Here is a 17,625-nt window from a genome sequence, read left to right as displayed (position 1 = left end):
TTTTTTGTGTAGTTTCAAAACCTACTCAGAGCTTGCGATCACTTCAGACTATTCAGTTCCGGATTTGACATCACAAACCCGCCCAGCGTTTGCCCAGCCACGCCTGCGTTTTTCCGCACACTCCCTGAAAACGGTCAGTTGCCACCTAGAAACGCCCACTTCATGTCAATCACTCTGCGGCAAGCAGTGTGACTGAAACGCATTGCTAGACCCTGTGCAAAACGATATCGTTCGTTGTGCCCATACGTCATGCATGCGCATTGTGGCGCATACGCATGCGCAGAACTGCAATTTTTTAGCCTGATCGCTGCGCTGCGAACAAATGCAGCTAGTGATCAACTCGGAATGACCCCCAATATTCATCAGAAAGTGAGAGTAAGATGAAGTCCAGGGTTTGGTAAATAAGTGAGTGGTGGATGGTGTGTAGTAAAATTTACAGATGCTGACATGAAAATAGCACCTAGGAGAGTATTTTGTGTCATCTTGTGACTGCAAATCAAAGTAGTGATTGTGGGGGAGATAGATCTAAGCTTGGTGAGAGACAGTGATGCAAGTAGAAAAAATGTCTTATAGGTACTGTTTGCGCGCGTGCCAAAAATGGGTGTGGCCAAATGCCACATGGGGCGTGGCCAATGAAATGGGGGCGTGATACACATATGAGGGGCCAGATACACATATGACCCCAATAGTGCCAGATACGCAAATGCCCCCACAGTGCCAGATACACAAATGCTCCCACAGTGCCAGATACACAAATGCTCTCACTGTGCCAGATACACAAATGCTCTCACTGTGCCAGATACACAAATGCTCTCACTGTGCCAGATACACAAATGCTCCCACTGTGCCAGATACACAAATGCTCCCACTGTGCCAGATACACAAATGCTCTCACTGTGCCAGATACACAAATGCCCCCACTGTGCCAGATGTACTTTGCCACATAGTGCCAGATGTACAATGCCCCACTGTGCCAGATTTACATTGCCCCCACAGTGCCAGATATATAATGCCCCTCAGTGCCAGATATACATTACTCCCACTGTGCCAGATATACATTGCCCCACTGTGCCAGATATACATTGCCCCCACTGTGCCAGATTTACATTGCCCCACTGTGCCAGATATACAATGCCCCACTGTGCCAGATATACATTGCCCCCACTGTGCCAGATATACATTGCCCCCACTGTGCCAGATATACAGTGCCCCACTGTGCCAGATATACAGTGACCCACTGTGCCAGATATACAGTGACCCACAGTGCCAGATATACAGTGCCCCACAGTGCAGATATACAATGCCCCACTGTGCCAGATATACATTGCCCCCACTGTGCCAGATATACATTGCCCCACTGTGCCATATATACAATGCCCCCTATGCCAGATATACATTGCTCCCACTGTGCCAGATATACATTGCCCCATTGTGCCAGATGTACACTGCCCCACTGTGCAAGATATACATTGCCCCACAGTGCCAGATATACAGTGCCCCACAGTGCAGATATACAATGCCCCACTGTGCCAGATATGCATTGCCCCCACTGTGCCAGATATACATTGCCCCCACTGTGCCAGATATACATTGCCCCCACTGTGCCAGATATACATTGCCCCACAGTGCCAGATATACATTGCCCCACAGTGCCAGATATACATTGCCCCACTGTGCAGATATACACTGCCCCACTGTGCCAGATGTACATTGCCCCCACAGTGCTAGATATACATTGCCCCACTGTGCCAGATATACATTGCCCCACTGAGCCAGATGTACATTGCCCCACTGAGCCAGATGTACAATGCCCCACTGTGCCAGATGTACATTGCCCCACTGTGCCAGATGTACATTGCCCCACTGTGCCAGATGTACATTGCCCCACTGTGCCAGAAATACATTGCCCCACTGTGCCAGATGTACATTGCCCCACTGTACCAGAAATACATTGCCCCACTGTACCAGAAATACTTTGCCCCACTGTGCCAGATGTATATTGCCCGCACAGTGCCAGATGTATATTGCCCCACAGTGCCAGATATACATTGCCCCACTGTGCCAGAAATACATTACCCCACTGTGCCAGATATACATTGCCCGACTGTGCCAGAAATACATTGCCCCACTGTGCCAGAAATACATTGCCCCACTGTGCCAGATATACATTGCCCCACTATGCCAGATATACAGTGCCCCATTATGCCAGATGTACATTGCTCCACCGTGACATATGTATATTGCTCCACTGTGCCAGATGTACATTGCCCCACTGTGCCAGATATATAATGCCCCACTGTGCCAGATATACATTGCCCCCACAGTGCCAGATATACATTGCCCCACTGTGCCAAATAAACATTGCCCCCACAGTGCCAGATATACAGTGCCCCCACAGTGCCAGATATACATTGCCCCCCCCCCCCCCGTTCACCTCTGCTTCCTTTGTTTCTGCTGCCATGTGAGGGGAGGAGAGCGCAACGTGCGCTTCTCCTGTCCCTCAATGCTCGTGCAGTCCGTTGAGGTCTCCGGCTGCGGGTATCTCAAATGAGGCGCCGCTTCGTTAGCCAATCAGAGCTCGCAGACTGGCAGCCAATCAGGAACCACGGCTGTCAGTCCGCGAGCTCTGATTGGCTAGCAAACTGTTGCCTTACTGAGATCACTCCCCGCCGCCGCAGCTGCCGGAGCGGAGATCGGACATCACAGAGTATTGAGGGGTAGGAGAGGCGCGCGCTGCACTCTCCTCCTCTCACACAGATGCCAGCGGGATGCAGGTATGGTGGTACGTCATCCCGGGGGGAAATTTCTTACCGGTACGCTGTACCGCCCCGTACCACCATACTTGCAGCTCTGGTGAGAGATAGCGTACCAATCGATCAGCTCCTAAATCAATTTTCAAACACTTGTAAAGCTTGTAAAATGACAGAAGTTAGTCAGTTGGTACTGTATCTCTCTCCACTTTATCTCTCTCCAAGCTTTGAAAAATGTCCCTGTGTTCCCCATGTTTCTGTTGTTTAACTCTTGAATAACTATCACTGCTCTGTTAGTGACTATTCTTAAAATCACACTAATTCAGAGATGGACACTAATGCAATTGCAAGTGCGGTTTTCTCTGCATCCAAACTGCTGATATCAGCAAAGTGACGCCCGCCGGAGCTGCCACAACTCATTCGCAACTGCGTACACATTTGCAGTCTATGCGCAAAAACACGGAACATTGAACTTAAGGGTGGCCCTACGGCTATGCAGACTGGACACAGCCATGGTGACACAGGGGCCTGCGGTGGGATGTAATGGCGTCCGGGATCGCCGGAGATGCGGGATGCCGGTCGATCTCTGACTCTTTTTAAAGGAATAATCACTTTCAAGGCAAAACAATGCCTTGTAAGTAATTGTCCCTTGAAAAAAAACATCCAAGATCAGCTGGCATCCCACACCTCAGGTGATCTTGGACGCCATTACATTCTGTCACATGTTTTTGTATGTAAGAGCTTGCAGCTGAAGCCAGAAACACGCCCCGAAAATGGCCATGAAACACCTGTTTTTGCTGCCACTCTCAGTTAATACCCCAAATGGTAACTTCCTGTCAATCACTCTGCGACTAAGGGGTCTATTATTTACTAAGTCTTGGTTGGAGATAAAGTAGCTGGAGATAAAGTAGCAACCAATCGGCTCCTAACTACCATACCACAGGCTGTGCTTGAAAAATGACAGTTGGGAGCCGATTGGCTGGTACTTTATCTCCAGTGACTTTATATCCATCCAAGGCTTAGTAAATAGACCCCTTTATCCTCATTGCAAGCGGGGTCACAGCAGAACCTTGCACAGTCTGCCAATAATCGATCAGTAGCATGAGACATTGGCCATAGCGTCTATCTCTGAACGAGCCCCTTTGATTAAAAAACAGATCATTGCAGCTTTGCAATCCTATAACATATATCTGACATAGGGTAAGATCAGCCACAGCTGTTCTGTATTTCATGTCACTTTGCCACCCATGGGCATATTTATTTATTTATTAACAGTTGTTATATAGCGCAGCATATTCCGTTGCGCTTTACAATTGGAACAGCACAGACATAGAGGTAGGAAGGCCCTGCTCACAAGCTAACAATCTACAGGGAAATAGGCATTGATACACAAGGATAGATGCTACCTATGATTGTCCACCAGACTGCAAAGGTTCTTTATGGGCTGTATGATCTGGTCGCCCAGAAATGTTGACCAAGGGTCAGGAGGGTGTGAAAGTGAAGAAAGATAAAATATGTGAGGTTATGTGTGGACTATACAGAGGGGATGTAAAAAGACAGGGAGGCAATGAAGGTTATATGGATGGGTCCAGAATTTGACAAGCTTGCCTGAAGAGGTGAGTTTTCAGGGAACATTTAAGAGATTGGAGACTAGAGGTGAGTCTTATTGTGCATGGGAGAGTATTCCACAGAGTGGGTGCAGTACAGATAAAGTCCTGTAATTTTGAGTGGGAGCAAGTTATGTTTGTGGATGAGAGATGCAGATCTTGTGCAGAGCGGAGAGGTCGGGTAGGGAAATATTTTGAGAGGAGTGAAGAGATGTATGTTGGTACAGTTTGGTTAATTAAATAATGTAAGTAAAAGTATTTCATATTGAATACGGTAGAATACTGGTAACCAATAGAGGGACTGACAGAGCGGATCTGCAGACGAACGTCTAGTGAGGAAAATCAGCCTTGCAGCTGCATTCAAAATGGATTGTAGTGGTGAGAGACTATGTTTGGGAAGGCCAGTCAGGAGACTGTTTCAATAATCAATGCGGAAGATAATGAGTACATGAATTAGTATTTTTGCTGTGTCTTGTGTAAGATATGGTCGTATTTTAGATATTTTTCTTAGATGTATGTAACATGATTTTGAGACAGATTGAATGTGGGGAACAAAGGACAGTTCAGAGTCAAGAATGACACCTAGGCAGTAAACTTGTGGGGTAGGGTTAATTGTTGAGTTATAGAGATAAAAGGTTGGTAACTATTATTGGCTGGTGGAAATCTAATTAATTCTGTTTTAGAAATATTGAGTTTGAGGTGGCAAGATGTCATCAAAGATGAAATGGCAGAAGGGCATTCAGTGACACGGCCCAATACAGATGGTGACAAAACAGGGGAGGATAGGTAGATTTGAGTATCATCAGCATACAGATGATACTGAAATCCGAAAGAGCTGATTAGTTTGCCAAGAGATGTGGTATAGATTGAGAAAAGCAGAGGACCTAAGACTGAGCCTTGTGGTACATCAACTGATTGTCAGAATCCGTTTGGATCTCCCATTGTGAGAACTTGTTAGCAGGGACTGATGTTCATGGTATAATAGCAAGTTTATTAAGCACTGTACAACTGTAAACAATAAATATAAACCAGGAGTAACTAGAGAACTCAAAAAGAAAGGGAAAACTGAGGGGACATAGGATACCAGGAGACTGAGAATACACGGGATGCCAGGATTGCACTATGGTAGCTGTATCACAGGAAATACAGGTTACCTGAGTACTGGGAGAATGCAGGCCAGCTACTCAGTTCTTTAACCATAGGCTGAGAGAATACAGATTACCTGAGTACTGGGAGAATGCAGGCCAGCTACTCAGTTCTTTAACCATAGGCTGAGAGAATACAGGTTACCTGAGTACTGGGAGAATGCAGGCCAGCTACTAAGTTCTTTAACAACAAACTGAAGGAATACAGGTTACCCGAGTACTGGGAGAATGCAGGCCAGCTACTCAGTTCTTTAACAAGCTGAAGGAATACAGGTTACCTGAGTACTGGGAGAATGCAGGTTAGCTACTCATTAACTATGAGCTGAGATATTGCAGCCTCAAAGATAGACTTGATGAACTGGCACAGGAGTGCTTGTGAACAGAGGATAAATAGCAGCTTCCCAGGTGCAAACCACAGCTGCACATAACTAGATAATCAATGCTGCCAGGTCACAGAGTGGGAACTGCTAGACAGACCAGGAGGCAGAGAGTGACACCTAGAGGCAGAAAGGATATATGGCACGGATCATGACAGTACCCCCCTCCTCAAGGGCGGATTCCAGACGCTCCACGAATTATTTCTTCTTCTTTCTCCTCTTTGTGGATTTCCCAGTAGGAACAGTAGACTGAAGCTGAAGAAAACCAACAGGTAAGCTGATTGCTGGAGTATCTAAGTTAGCAACAGGATTCTCGGATGAACCAATATAGATAGGAACCTTAGATAACCCCGGCTGGGCAGGAACCTCAATTGGGACTGAAGACTGGTAAGACCATGAATTGAATTTCTTAATTACCACTTCACTGAAGGCCACAAGATTGAGAAGAACTGGGTCATTGGTTTCAATTAGTGGACTAACCCATGCCAAGGCTTCTCCTCTAAAGGTCAGGAATAAAAATTTAACTGTGTTGGATGGAGTAATTCCGAGGGAAGGATCTGTCTCCATCATGGAAAGATATCGATTAACTAGTGCGAAGTATTGCGTTAAATCTCCATCAAAGTAATCCAAAGATGGAGCGTTGGATGAATTCTGTGAAGTGGAAGCTTGACTTTCTGGAAACGGAGATGGATCATCAGGAACCTGAGGAGGGGACAGACTTTCAGGAGACTGGTCAGAAATATATGATGATCCTAACCGAACTTTGACTAGAGACTTGGATGGCACTTTTTGGATTTGATCCTTCCTGGAAGTCCTGGGGGACTGGGCTGTACCCAAATCGTGAGCCAACAAGTTAGTAGTAGGATTAGAACCCAGGACAACAGCAGTGCCTACGTGCCTAGACATATGGCCTGTGTTGTGAAAAGCAAAGGGGCTAGATTCCTCTTCTGAGATTGGCATAATGCTCAGAGCCCCCTCCTGGGGCTGGACTAAGGCAGACGCCCCCAATTCACGGGGCTTGGCTAAGGCAGACGCCCCCACTTCACGGAGCTGGGCTGAGGCAAGAGCCCCCACTTCACGGGGCTGGGCTGAGGCAAGAGCCCCCACTTCACGGGGCTGGGCTGAGGCAAGAGCCCCCACTTCACGGGGCTGGGCTGAGGCAAGAGCCCCCTCTTCACGGGGCTGGGCTGAGGCAAGAGCCCCCTCTTCACGGGGCTGGGCTGAGGCAAGAGCCCCCTCTTCACGGGGCTGGGCTGAGGCAAGAGCCCCCTCTTCACGGGGCTGGGCTGAGGCAAGAGCCCCCTCTTCACGGGGCTGAGCTGAGGCAAGAGCCCCCTCTTCACGGGGCTGAGCTGAGGCAAGAGCCCCCTCTTCACGGGGCTGAGCTGAGGCAAGAGCCCCCTCTTCACGGGGCTGAGCTGAGGCAAGAGCCCCCTCTTCACGGGGCTGAGCTGAGGCAAGAGCCCCCTATTCACGGGGCTGAGCTGAGGCAAGAGCCCCCTATTCACGGGGCTGGGCAGCGCTCTGAAGACTCTCTGGCTGGGCAGCGCTCTGAAGACTCTCTGGCTGGGCAGCGCTCTGAAGACTCTCTGGCTGGGCAGCGCTCTGAAGACTCTCTGGCTGGGCAGCGCTCTGAAGGCTCGTAGGCTCTCTGGCTGGGCAGCACTCTGTAGGCTCTCTGGCTGGGCAGCACTCTGTAGGCTCTCTGGCTGGGCAGCACTCTGTAGGCTCTCTGGCTGGGCAGCACTCTGTAGGCTCTCTGGCTGGGCAGCACTCTGTAGGCTCTCTGGCTGGGCAGCACTCTGTAGGCTCTCTGGCTGGGCAGCACTCTGTAGGCTCTCTGGCTGGGCAGCACTCTGTAGGCTCTCTGGCTGGGCAGCACTCTGTAGGCTCTCTGGCTGGGCAGCACTCTGTAGGCTCTCTGGCTGGGCAGCACTCTGTAGGCTCTCTGGCTGGGCAGCACTCTGTAGGCTCTCTGGCTGGGCAGCACTCTGTAGGCTCTCTGGCTGGGCAGCACTCTGTAGGCTCTCTGGCTGGGCAGCACTCTGTAGGCTCTCTGGCTCTGGACCCTTGGAACCCCTTCCTGGGGCTAGACCCTCGGAACCCCCTCCTGGGGCTGGATGCTCTGAAGAACCCCCTCCTGGGGCTGGACGCTCTGAAGAACCCCCTCCTGGGGCTGGACGCTCTGAAGAACCCCCTCCTGGGGCTGGACGCTCTGAAGAACCCCCTCCTGGGGCTGGACGCTCTGAAGAACCCCCTCCTGGGGCTGGACGCTCTGAAGAACCCCCTCCTGGGGCTGGACGCTCTGAAGAACCCCCTCACTGGGGCTGGACGCTCTGAACCCCTCACTGGGGCTGGACGCTCTGAACCCCTCACTGGGGCTGGACGCTCTGAACCCCCTCTTGGGGCTGGATGCTCTGAACCCCCTCTTGGGGCTGGACATTCTGAAGAACCCCCTCTTGGAGCTGGACATTCTGAAGAACCCCCTCTTGGAGCTGGACATTCTGAAGAACCCCCTCTTGGGGCTGGACATTCTGAAGAACCCCCTCTTGGGGCTGGACATTCTGAAGAACCCCCTCCTGGGGCTGGATACTCTGAAGAACCCCCTCCTGGGGCGACAGGCTTGGAAACTCCTCCTGAGGCAACAGACTCGGAAACTTTAAGTGGAAGACCAGTTTTGTGATAGATGATATTTAAAGATTGGAGATGCACTTTGCCCCCATTCCTTGGTTTTCAAATGGGACAATTTAGAATAAAATGTCCTTGACCCCCACAATACAGGCAAAGTTTATTGTCTCTACGATACTGGCATTCTGTTTCTGAGAGGCTAGGTCGAGGGAAACTTTGGAACCTGCCTCTTGTCTGTCGAGGAGAGGTGCCCCTAGCATGCCTAGTGTCACAACTGAGGGCTGGAGACCGTGACTGGGAGCCTCAGTTGTAGGGGTTGACTGGTACCTGAATGTTGGAGGAGCGATGGGACTCCTGGACATGCGTAAGACAGTAGCAAGGATGCCCGAAGGCGGGACCACGACAACTGGAAATATCTTTCAGTGATTTTATTAAATGAAAGTCATAAAACGTGCAAAAACAATAGAAAGTCACAAGTGGAGATTTAGGTGTGCAACTGGTTAATACCAGTAACCTGGAATGTAGAGAAAAGTTCTGTAAACTATAAATGATGCTAGGGTTCGCTGGAAAATTGAAATAGAAGCTGGAGTGCGCTGGAAAACTGTAGTTGTTGAAGAGTGGCTGCTGGAAAGCCGGAATACAGACACAGGTGAGTAAGGTGATGTTGTAGAGGGATAATCACAGAGGTGTCGTGTTACACCACAGAGTGTAACACAGAGGAGTCAGGCTTGAATGCAGGAGAGTTCACTGGAGAATCTGAAGAAGACTGCACGCAGGAACCACTGGAGACAAATGAAGCACTGCAGAGAAAGTCCATGGAAGAACTGCTCACTGGAAACACTGAAGACCATTGAAGCACTGACATCCTTCAATGCTGGGACAGGCTATTTAAACCCACAGGTTAGCAGGGATTGGTGGGCAATTAACCAGAGACCAGAGTGCAGCTGCTGTGTAATCAGGCTGGGAGCAGAGTGCAGCTGATTGGCTGAAAAGTAACATGATGAAAACAAACATGGCTGCGCCCATGTTTGAACTTGGAGGGAAAGACTGTTTGTAACTTGCATGTGAGTTTTAACCATGAAGCTGCCAGAATCACAGTAAAGAGATTTGAGACAATGAGATGCAGCATGCTGCACACAGACAGCGCAGATGGAATCCAGGCTTGGGACACTGGGACAGTCTCAGGAGGCATTTGGAAGGTAAATACTAATAAGGAATTACCTGGATCGTGACACCTAGTCCATGGGTCAGAAGAAAACCCCTTTTCTGGAGCTATTTTACTGGGGTCCACCAGTCTCCCCAGGAATTCAGGTAGAATGCATTGAATACTGGATACTAAAGTCTGTAGCTGATCTAACTTTCCCTTTAAAATCCCCAGTTGTAAGAAATCTAAAGAAGGTGATGTCCTAGGAGCTGAGGGGTTAACGAGCTGTGAGAAAACTCCCTCAGGCAGACTGCAATTATCTCCCCTGCTGTTTGTTTTGGGACAGTTCATACTGTCAGAATCCGTTTGGATCTCCCATTGTGAGAACATGTTAGCAGGGACTGATGTTCATGGTATAATAGCAAGTTTATTAAGCACTGTACAACTGTAAATAATAAATATAAAACCAGGAGTAACTAGAGAACTCAAAAAGAAAGGGAAAACTGAGGGGACATAGGATACCAGGAGACTGTGAATATACGGGATGCCAGGATTGCACTATGGTAGCTGGATCACAGGATAGCAACAAGCTGAGGAAATACAGGTTACCTGAGTACTGGGAGAATGCAGGCCAGCTACTCAGTTCTTTAACCATAGGCTGAGAGAATACAGATTACCTGAGTACTGGGAGAATGCAGGCCAGCTACTCAGTTCTTTAACCATAGGCTGAGAGAATACAGATTACCTGAGTACTGGGAGAATGCAGGCCAGCTACTCAGTTCTTTAACCATAGGCTGAGAGAATACAGGTTACCTGAGTACTGGGAGAATGCAAGGCCAGCTACTCAGTTCTTTAACAACAGGCTGAAGGAATACAGGTTACCTGAGTACTGGGAGAATGCTGGCCATCTACTCAGTTCTTTAACAACAAGCTGAAGGAATACAGGTTACCTGAGTACTGGGAGAATGCAGGCCAGCTACTCAGTTCTTTAACAACAAGCTGAAGGAATACAGGTTACCTGGGTACTGGAAGAATGCTGGTCAGCTGCTCAGTAGTCCATTAACTATGAGCTGAGATATTGCAGCCTCAAAGATAGACTTGATGAACTGGCACAGGAGTGCTTGTGAACAGAGGATAAATAGCAGCTTCCCAGGTGCAAACCACAGCTGCACATAACTAGATAATCAATGCTGCCAGGTCACAGAGTGGGAACTGCTAGACAGACCAGGAGGCAGAGAGTGACACCTAGAGGCAGAAAGGATATATGGCACGGATCATGACACTGATAGAGGTAGCAAAGATAAGGTGGATTCAGAGAAATGAACACTGAAAGAGAGATTAGATAGGTAGGTTGGGAACTAAGAAAGGGCTCTGCCCTGGAGACCTAGGTATTGTAGTGTTTGTATGAGAAGGCAGTGGTCAGAAGCAGCAGAGAGATCAAGGAGAATAAGAAGTGAGTAATGGTCTCTGTCTCTGTGGAGTGTTGGGCACGAAAGAATGACTGAAGTGGGTCCAATAAGTTGTGCAAGTTAAGAAAGTGTGTGAGGCGAGTGCAGGCAAGTCTCTCAAGTAGCTTGGAGGGGCATATGCATCAGGGCTTGGAGAGTGATAAAGTGAAGAGACATAAAGTACCAGCCAATGAGCTCCTAATGGTCACTTTACAGACTGTGTTTGAAACATGACAGTTAGAAGCTGTTTTGTTGGTACTTTGGGTACCAAAGTGGCCGGAGATAAAGTGCCAGCGAACCAGCTCCTAACTGTCATTTTTCAAACACAGCCTGAAACATGGTAGTTAGGAGCTGATTGGCTGGGACTTAATCTCCATCAACTTTATCTCTCTTCAAGGCTTAGTAAATAGACCCCTTTATCTCTTTCCACTTTAGCACTCTCCAAGGGATGATGCATCCCGTCCACAAACTGAATTCCGGAAAGAGATTGTAAAATTGGACAGTAATACAGTTTCCTAAGCACAGATTCCCTGTCGCTCTGACTAAGCTGTCCCCTTCATTACAGTACATCTCTTTTTACCATTTCAGCGGTTTTCTTGTAGTTTATTTATTTTCTTTCTAAATGTCAATTCTAAAGAAGTTGTTCAGCTTAGCGTGCAGTGCAATACCTTTGAAATGCACGTACTTGACATATTAATAGGTTCATAGCTTGTTAGACTTACATGAAGCTTGTTAGGATTGCCTCAGATAAGGAGGACATCAAATGTCATCTATGTTCAGTCAATTTCCTCATGAGTAATACTATCCAAAAGCCACATATCACAAAGGTATCAAGAGCACAGACAAGCTATTACTAGCCATTGGCTACTCAAAGGAAACCTGCACAACTTTTTTTTGTATATGAGAATAGTCATTTTTTGTTTCCATTTCCTTTGATTGACTTTAATAATTTAATCAATGTACATATTTCCATTTTATAGGTAACGTGAAAAAATGTAGCTTTTCTGCAGCACTGGTTATTAAGGGGTTACCATGTTTACAGGAATTTAGTTTATTGGTTTACGTATACCCTCTTGCAACTTCTACTATACTCATTTTATTTTGTTATTTTATTTTTTGCTCCAGCTGCCTTCTGTGTTACTTCATACTTAGGGGGTCATTCCGAGTTGATCGCTTGCTGCCGTTTTTCTCAGTGCTGCGAACAGGTTACTACTGCGCATGCATATGCACCGCAGTGCGCAGGCGCATCGTGCAAGTACAAACGGTTCGTTGCTGGGCGGTGGATTTAACGAAGAATCCAATCGCATAGCTGATCGCAAAGAGATTGACAGGAAGAGGGCGTTTGTGGGTGGCAACTGACCGTTTTCAGGGAGAGTTTGGAAAAATGTAGGCATGTCCAAGTGTTTGCAGGGCGGGTGTCAGACGTCAATTCCGGAACCAAAAAGACTGAAGTGATCGCAAGGGCTGAGTAAGTCCAGAGCTACTCAGAAACTGCAAAAAAAAAAAAATGTTTGTCCCGCTCAGCTGCACATGCGTTCGCACATTGCAAAGCGAAAATACACTCCCCCATGGGCTGCGACTATGCGTTTGCACGGCTGCTAAAAGTAGATAGCGAGCCATCAACTCGGAATGACCCCCTAAGTGCACACAAATGCAGAGACCTGCAGGGCTGCACTGTACCCCCCCCCCCCAAATAAAATAAAATAAGTGTCTCACTCATTATCGTTGAATAGTCTCTGTTAGCTGTGCATGAATGTGGATGAATACCACCACACTGCCCTGATTTTTGCGGGACAGTCCCGTGTTTATGGTCAGCAGTTTCAAAAGCAGCAGAGAGATAAAGGAGAATAAGAAGAGAATGATAGCCTCTGTCTATGTGGAGTGTTGGGCACGAAAGACAGAGCAGAGCAGGGTGAATAGATGCATGTTCACAGGAGACAGAGCAGAGCAGGGTGAATAGATCCATGTTCCCGGGAGGCAGAGCAGAGAATGGTGTATAGATGCATCTTCTCGGGAGACAGAGCATAGCAGGGTGAATAGATGCATCTTCATGGGAGACAGAGCAGAGCAGGGTGAATAGATGCATCTTCATGGGAGACAGAGCAGAGCAGGGTGTATAGATGCATCTTCACGGGACACAGAGCAGGGTGTATAGATGCATGTTCTCGGGAGACAGAGCAGAGCAGGGTGTATAGATGCATCTTCACGGGAGACAGAGCAGAGCAGGGTGTATAGATGCATGTTCACGGGAGACAGAGCAGAGCAGGGTGAATAGATGCATCTTCACGGGAGACAGAGCAGAGCAGGGTGAATAGATGCATCTTCACAGGAGACAGAGCAGAGCAGGGTGAATAGATGCATCTTCACAGGAGACAGAGCAGAGCAGGGTGAATAGATGCATCTTCACAGGAGACAGAGCAGAGCAGGGTGAATAGATGCATGTTCACGGGAGACAGAGCAGAGCAGGGTGAATAGATGCATCTTCACAGGAGACAGAGCAGAGCAGGGTGAATAGATGCATCTTCACAGGAGACAGAGCAGAGCAGGGTGAATAGATGCATCTTCACAGGAGACAGAGCAGAGCAGGGTGAATAGATGCATGTTCACGGGAGACAGAGCAGAGCAGGGTGTATAGAGATGAGCGCCTGAAATTTTTCGGGTTTTGTGTTTTGGTTTTGGGTTCGGTTCCGCGGCCGTGTTTTGGGTTCGAACGCGTTTTGGCAAAACCTCACCGAATTTTTTTTGTCGGATTCGGGTGTGTTTTGGATTCGGGTGTTTTTTTCAAAAAACACTAAAAAACAGCTTAAATCATAGAATTTGGGGGTCATTTTGATCCCAAAGTATTATTAACCTCAAAAACCATAATTTACACTCATTTTCAGTCTATTCTGAATACCTCACACCTCACAATATTATTTTTAGTCCTAAAATTTGCACCGAGGTCGCTGTGTGAGTAAGATAAGCGACCCTAGTGGCCGACACAAACACCGGGCCCATCTAGGAGTGGCACTGCAGTGTCACGCAGGATGTCCCTTCCAAAAAACCCTCCCCAAACAGCACATGACGCAAAGAAAAAAAGAGGCGCAATGAGGTAGCTGTGTGAGTAAGATTAGCGACCCTAGTGGCCGACACAAACACCGGGCCCATCTAGGAGTGGCACTGCAGTGTCACGCAGGATGGCCCTTCCAAAAAACCCTCCCCAAACAGCACATGACGCAAAGAAAAAAAGAGGCGCAATGAGGTAGCTGTGTGAGTAAGATTAGCGACCCTAGTGGCCGACACAAACACCGGGCCCATCTAGGAGTGGCACTGCAGTGTCACGCAGGATGTCCCTTCCAAAAAACCCTCCCCAAACAGCACATGACGCAAAGTAAAAAATAGGCGCAATGAGGTAGCTGTGTGAGTAAGATTAGCGACCCTAGTGGCCGACACAAACACCGGGCCCATCTAGGAGTGGCACTGCAGTGTCACGCAGGATGTCCCTTCCAAAAAACCCTCCCCAAACAGCACATGACGCAAAGAAAAAAAGAGGCGCAATGAGGTAGCTGACTGTGTGAGTAAGATTAGCGACCCTAGTGGCCGACACAAACACCGGGCCCATCTAGGAGTGGCACTGCAGTGTCACGCAGGATGTCCCTTCCAAAAAACCCTCCCCAATCAGCACATGATGCAAAGAAAAAGAAAAGAAAAAAGAGGTGCAAGATGGAATTGTCCTTGGGCCCTCCCACCCACCCTTATGTTGTATAAACAAAACAGGACATGCACACTTTAACCAACCCATCATTTCAGTGACAGGGTCTGCCACACGACTGTGACTGATATGACGGGTTGGTTTGGACCCCCCCCAAAAAAGAAGCAATTAATCTCTCCTTGCACAAACTGGCTCTACAGAGGCAAGATGTCCACCTCATCTTCACCCTCCGATATATCACCGTGTACATCCCCCTCCTCACAGATTATCAATTCGTCCCCACTGGAATCCACCATCTCAGCTCCCTGTGTACTTTGTGGAGGCAATTGCTGCTGGTCAATGTCTCCGCGGAGGAATTGATTATAATTCATTTTAATGAACATCATCTTCTCCACATTTTCTGGATGTAACCTCGTACGCCGATTGCTGACAAGGTGAGCGGCGGCACTAAACACTCTTTCGGAGTACACACTTGTGGGAGGGCAACTTAGGTAGAATAAAGCCAGTTTGTGCAAGGGCCTCCAAATTGCCTCTTTTTCCTGCCAGTATAAGTACGGACTGTGTGACGTGCCTACTTGGATGCGGTCACTCATATAATCCTCCACCATTCTATCAATGTTGAGAGAATCATATGCAGTGACAGTAGACGACATGTCCGTAATCGTTGTCAGGTCCTTCAGTCCGGACCAGATGTCAGCATCAGCAGTCGCTCCAGACTGCCCTGCATCACCGCCAGCGGGTGGGCTCGGAATTCTGAGCCTTTTCCTCGCACCCCCAGTTGCGGGAGAATGTGAAGGAGGAGATGTTGACAGGTCGCGTTCCGCTTGACTTGACAATTTTGTCACCAGCAGGTCTTTCAACCCCAGCAGACTTGTGTCTGCCGGAAAGAGAGATCCAAGGTAGGCTTTAAATCTAGGATCGAGCACGGTGGCCAAAATGTAGTGCTCTGATTTCAACAGATTGACCACCCGTGAATCCTTGTTAAGCGAATTAAGGGCTGCATCCACAAGTCCCACATGCCTAGCGGAATCGCTCCCTTTTAGCTCCTTCTTCAATGCCTCCAGCTTCTTCTGCAAAAGCCTGATGAGGGGAATGACCTGACTCAGGCTGGCAGTGTCTGAACTGACTTCACGTGTGGCAAGTTCAAAGGGCATCAGAACCTTGCACAACGTTGAAATCATTCTCCACTGCACTTGAGACAGGTGCATTCCACCTCCTATATCGTGCTCAATTGTATAGGCTTGAATGGCCTTTTGCTGCTCCTCCAACCTCTGAAGCATATAGAGGGTTGAATTCCACCTCGTTACCACTTCTTGCTTCAGATGATGGCAGGGCAGGTTCAGTAGTTTTTGGTGGTGCTCCAGTCTTCTGTACGTGGTGCCTGTACGCCGAAAGTGTCCCGCAATTCTTCTGGCCACCGACAGCATCTCTTGCACGCCCCAGTCGTTTTTTAAAAAATTCTGCACCACCAAATTCAAGGTATGTGCAAAACATGGGACGTGCTGGAATTTGCCCATATTTAATGCACACACAATATTGCTGGCGTTGTCCGATGCCACAAATCCACAGGAGAGTCCAATTGGGGTAAGCCATTCCGCGATGATCTTCCTCAGTTGCCGTAAGAGGTTTTCAGCTGTGTGCGTATTCTGGAAAGCGGTGATACAAAGCGTAGCCTGCCTAGGAAAGAGTTGGCGTTTGCGAGATGCTGCTACTGGTGCCGCCGCTGCTGTTCTTGCGGCGGGAGTCCATACATCTACCCAGTGGGCTGTCACAGTCATATAGTCCTGACCCTGCCCTGCTCCACTTGTCCACATGTCCGTGGTTAAGTGGACATTGGGTACAACTGCATTTTTTAGGACACTGGTGAGTCTTTTTCTGACGTCCGTGTACATTCTCGGTATCGCCTGCCTAGAGAAGTGGAACCTAGATGGTATTTGGTAACGGGGGCACACTGCCTCAATAAATTGTCTAGTTCCCTGTGAACTAACGGCGGATACCGGACGCACGTCTAACACCAACATAGTTGTCAAGGCCTCAGTTATCCGCTTTGCAGTAGGATGACTGCTGTGATATTTCATCTTCCTCGCAAAGGACTGTTGAACAGTCAATTGCTTACTGGAAGTAGTACAAGTGGGCTTACGACTTCCCCTCTGGGATGACCATCGACTCCCAGCGGCAACAACAGCAGCGCCAGCAGCAGTAGGCGTTACACGCAAGGATGCATCGGAGGAATCCCAGGCAGGAGAGGACTCGTCAGAATTGCCAGTGACATGGCCTGCAGGACTATTGGCATTCCTGGGGAAGGAGGAAATTGACACTGAGGGAGTTGGTGGGGTGGTTTGCGTGAGCTTGGTTACAAGAGGAAGGGATTTACTGGTCAGTGGACTGCTTCCGCTGTCACCCAAAGTTTTTGAACTTGTCACTGACTTATTATGAATGCGCTGCAGGTGACGTATAAGGGAGGATGTTCCGAGGTGGTTAACGTCCTTACCCCTACTTATTACAGCTTGACAAAGGGAACACACGGCTTGACACCTGTTGTCCGCATTTCTGGTGAAATACCTCCACACCGAAGAGCTGATTTTTTTTGTATTTTCACCTGGCATGTCAACGGCCATATTCCTCCCACGGACAACAGGTGTCTCCCCGGGTGCCTGACTTAAACAAACCACCTCACCATCAGAATCCTCCTGGTCAATTTCCTCCCCAGCGCCAGCAACACCCATATCCTCCTCATCCTGGTGTACTTCAACACTGACATCTTCAATCTGACTATCAGGAACTGGACTGCGGGTGCTCCTTCCAGCACTTGCAGGGGGCGTGCAAATGGTGGAA

At 48.5% G+C, this 17,625-nt stretch overlaps 1 long non-coding RNA gene across 1 annotated transcript in view; it reads right to left on the bottom strand.

Moving 5' to 3' along the window:
- Positions 1 to 10,755, bottom strand: part of LOC134969944 (uncharacterized) — a 93,897-nt gene extending 83,142 nt beyond the window's left edge. The window contains exon 1 of the long non-coding RNA XR_010189579.1: positions 10,670 to 10,755. This is a non-coding gene — a long non-coding RNA (uncharacterized LOC134969944). The remainder of the gene's footprint in view (positions 1 to 10,669) is intronic.
- Between the last annotated feature and the right edge of the window lie 6,870 nt (positions 10,756 to 17,625).

Source organism: Pseudophryne corroboree, chromosome 11, assembly GCF_028390025.1.
Source record: "Pseudophryne corroboree isolate aPseCor3 chromosome 11, aPseCor3.hap2, whole genome shotgun sequence".
NCBI classification, from domain to species: domain Eukaryota; kingdom Metazoa; phylum Chordata; class Amphibia; order Anura; family Myobatrachidae; genus Pseudophryne; species Pseudophryne corroboree.
Note: the sequence above shows the minus strand (reverse complement) of the source record. Positions and strands in the feature narration are given on the sequence as shown.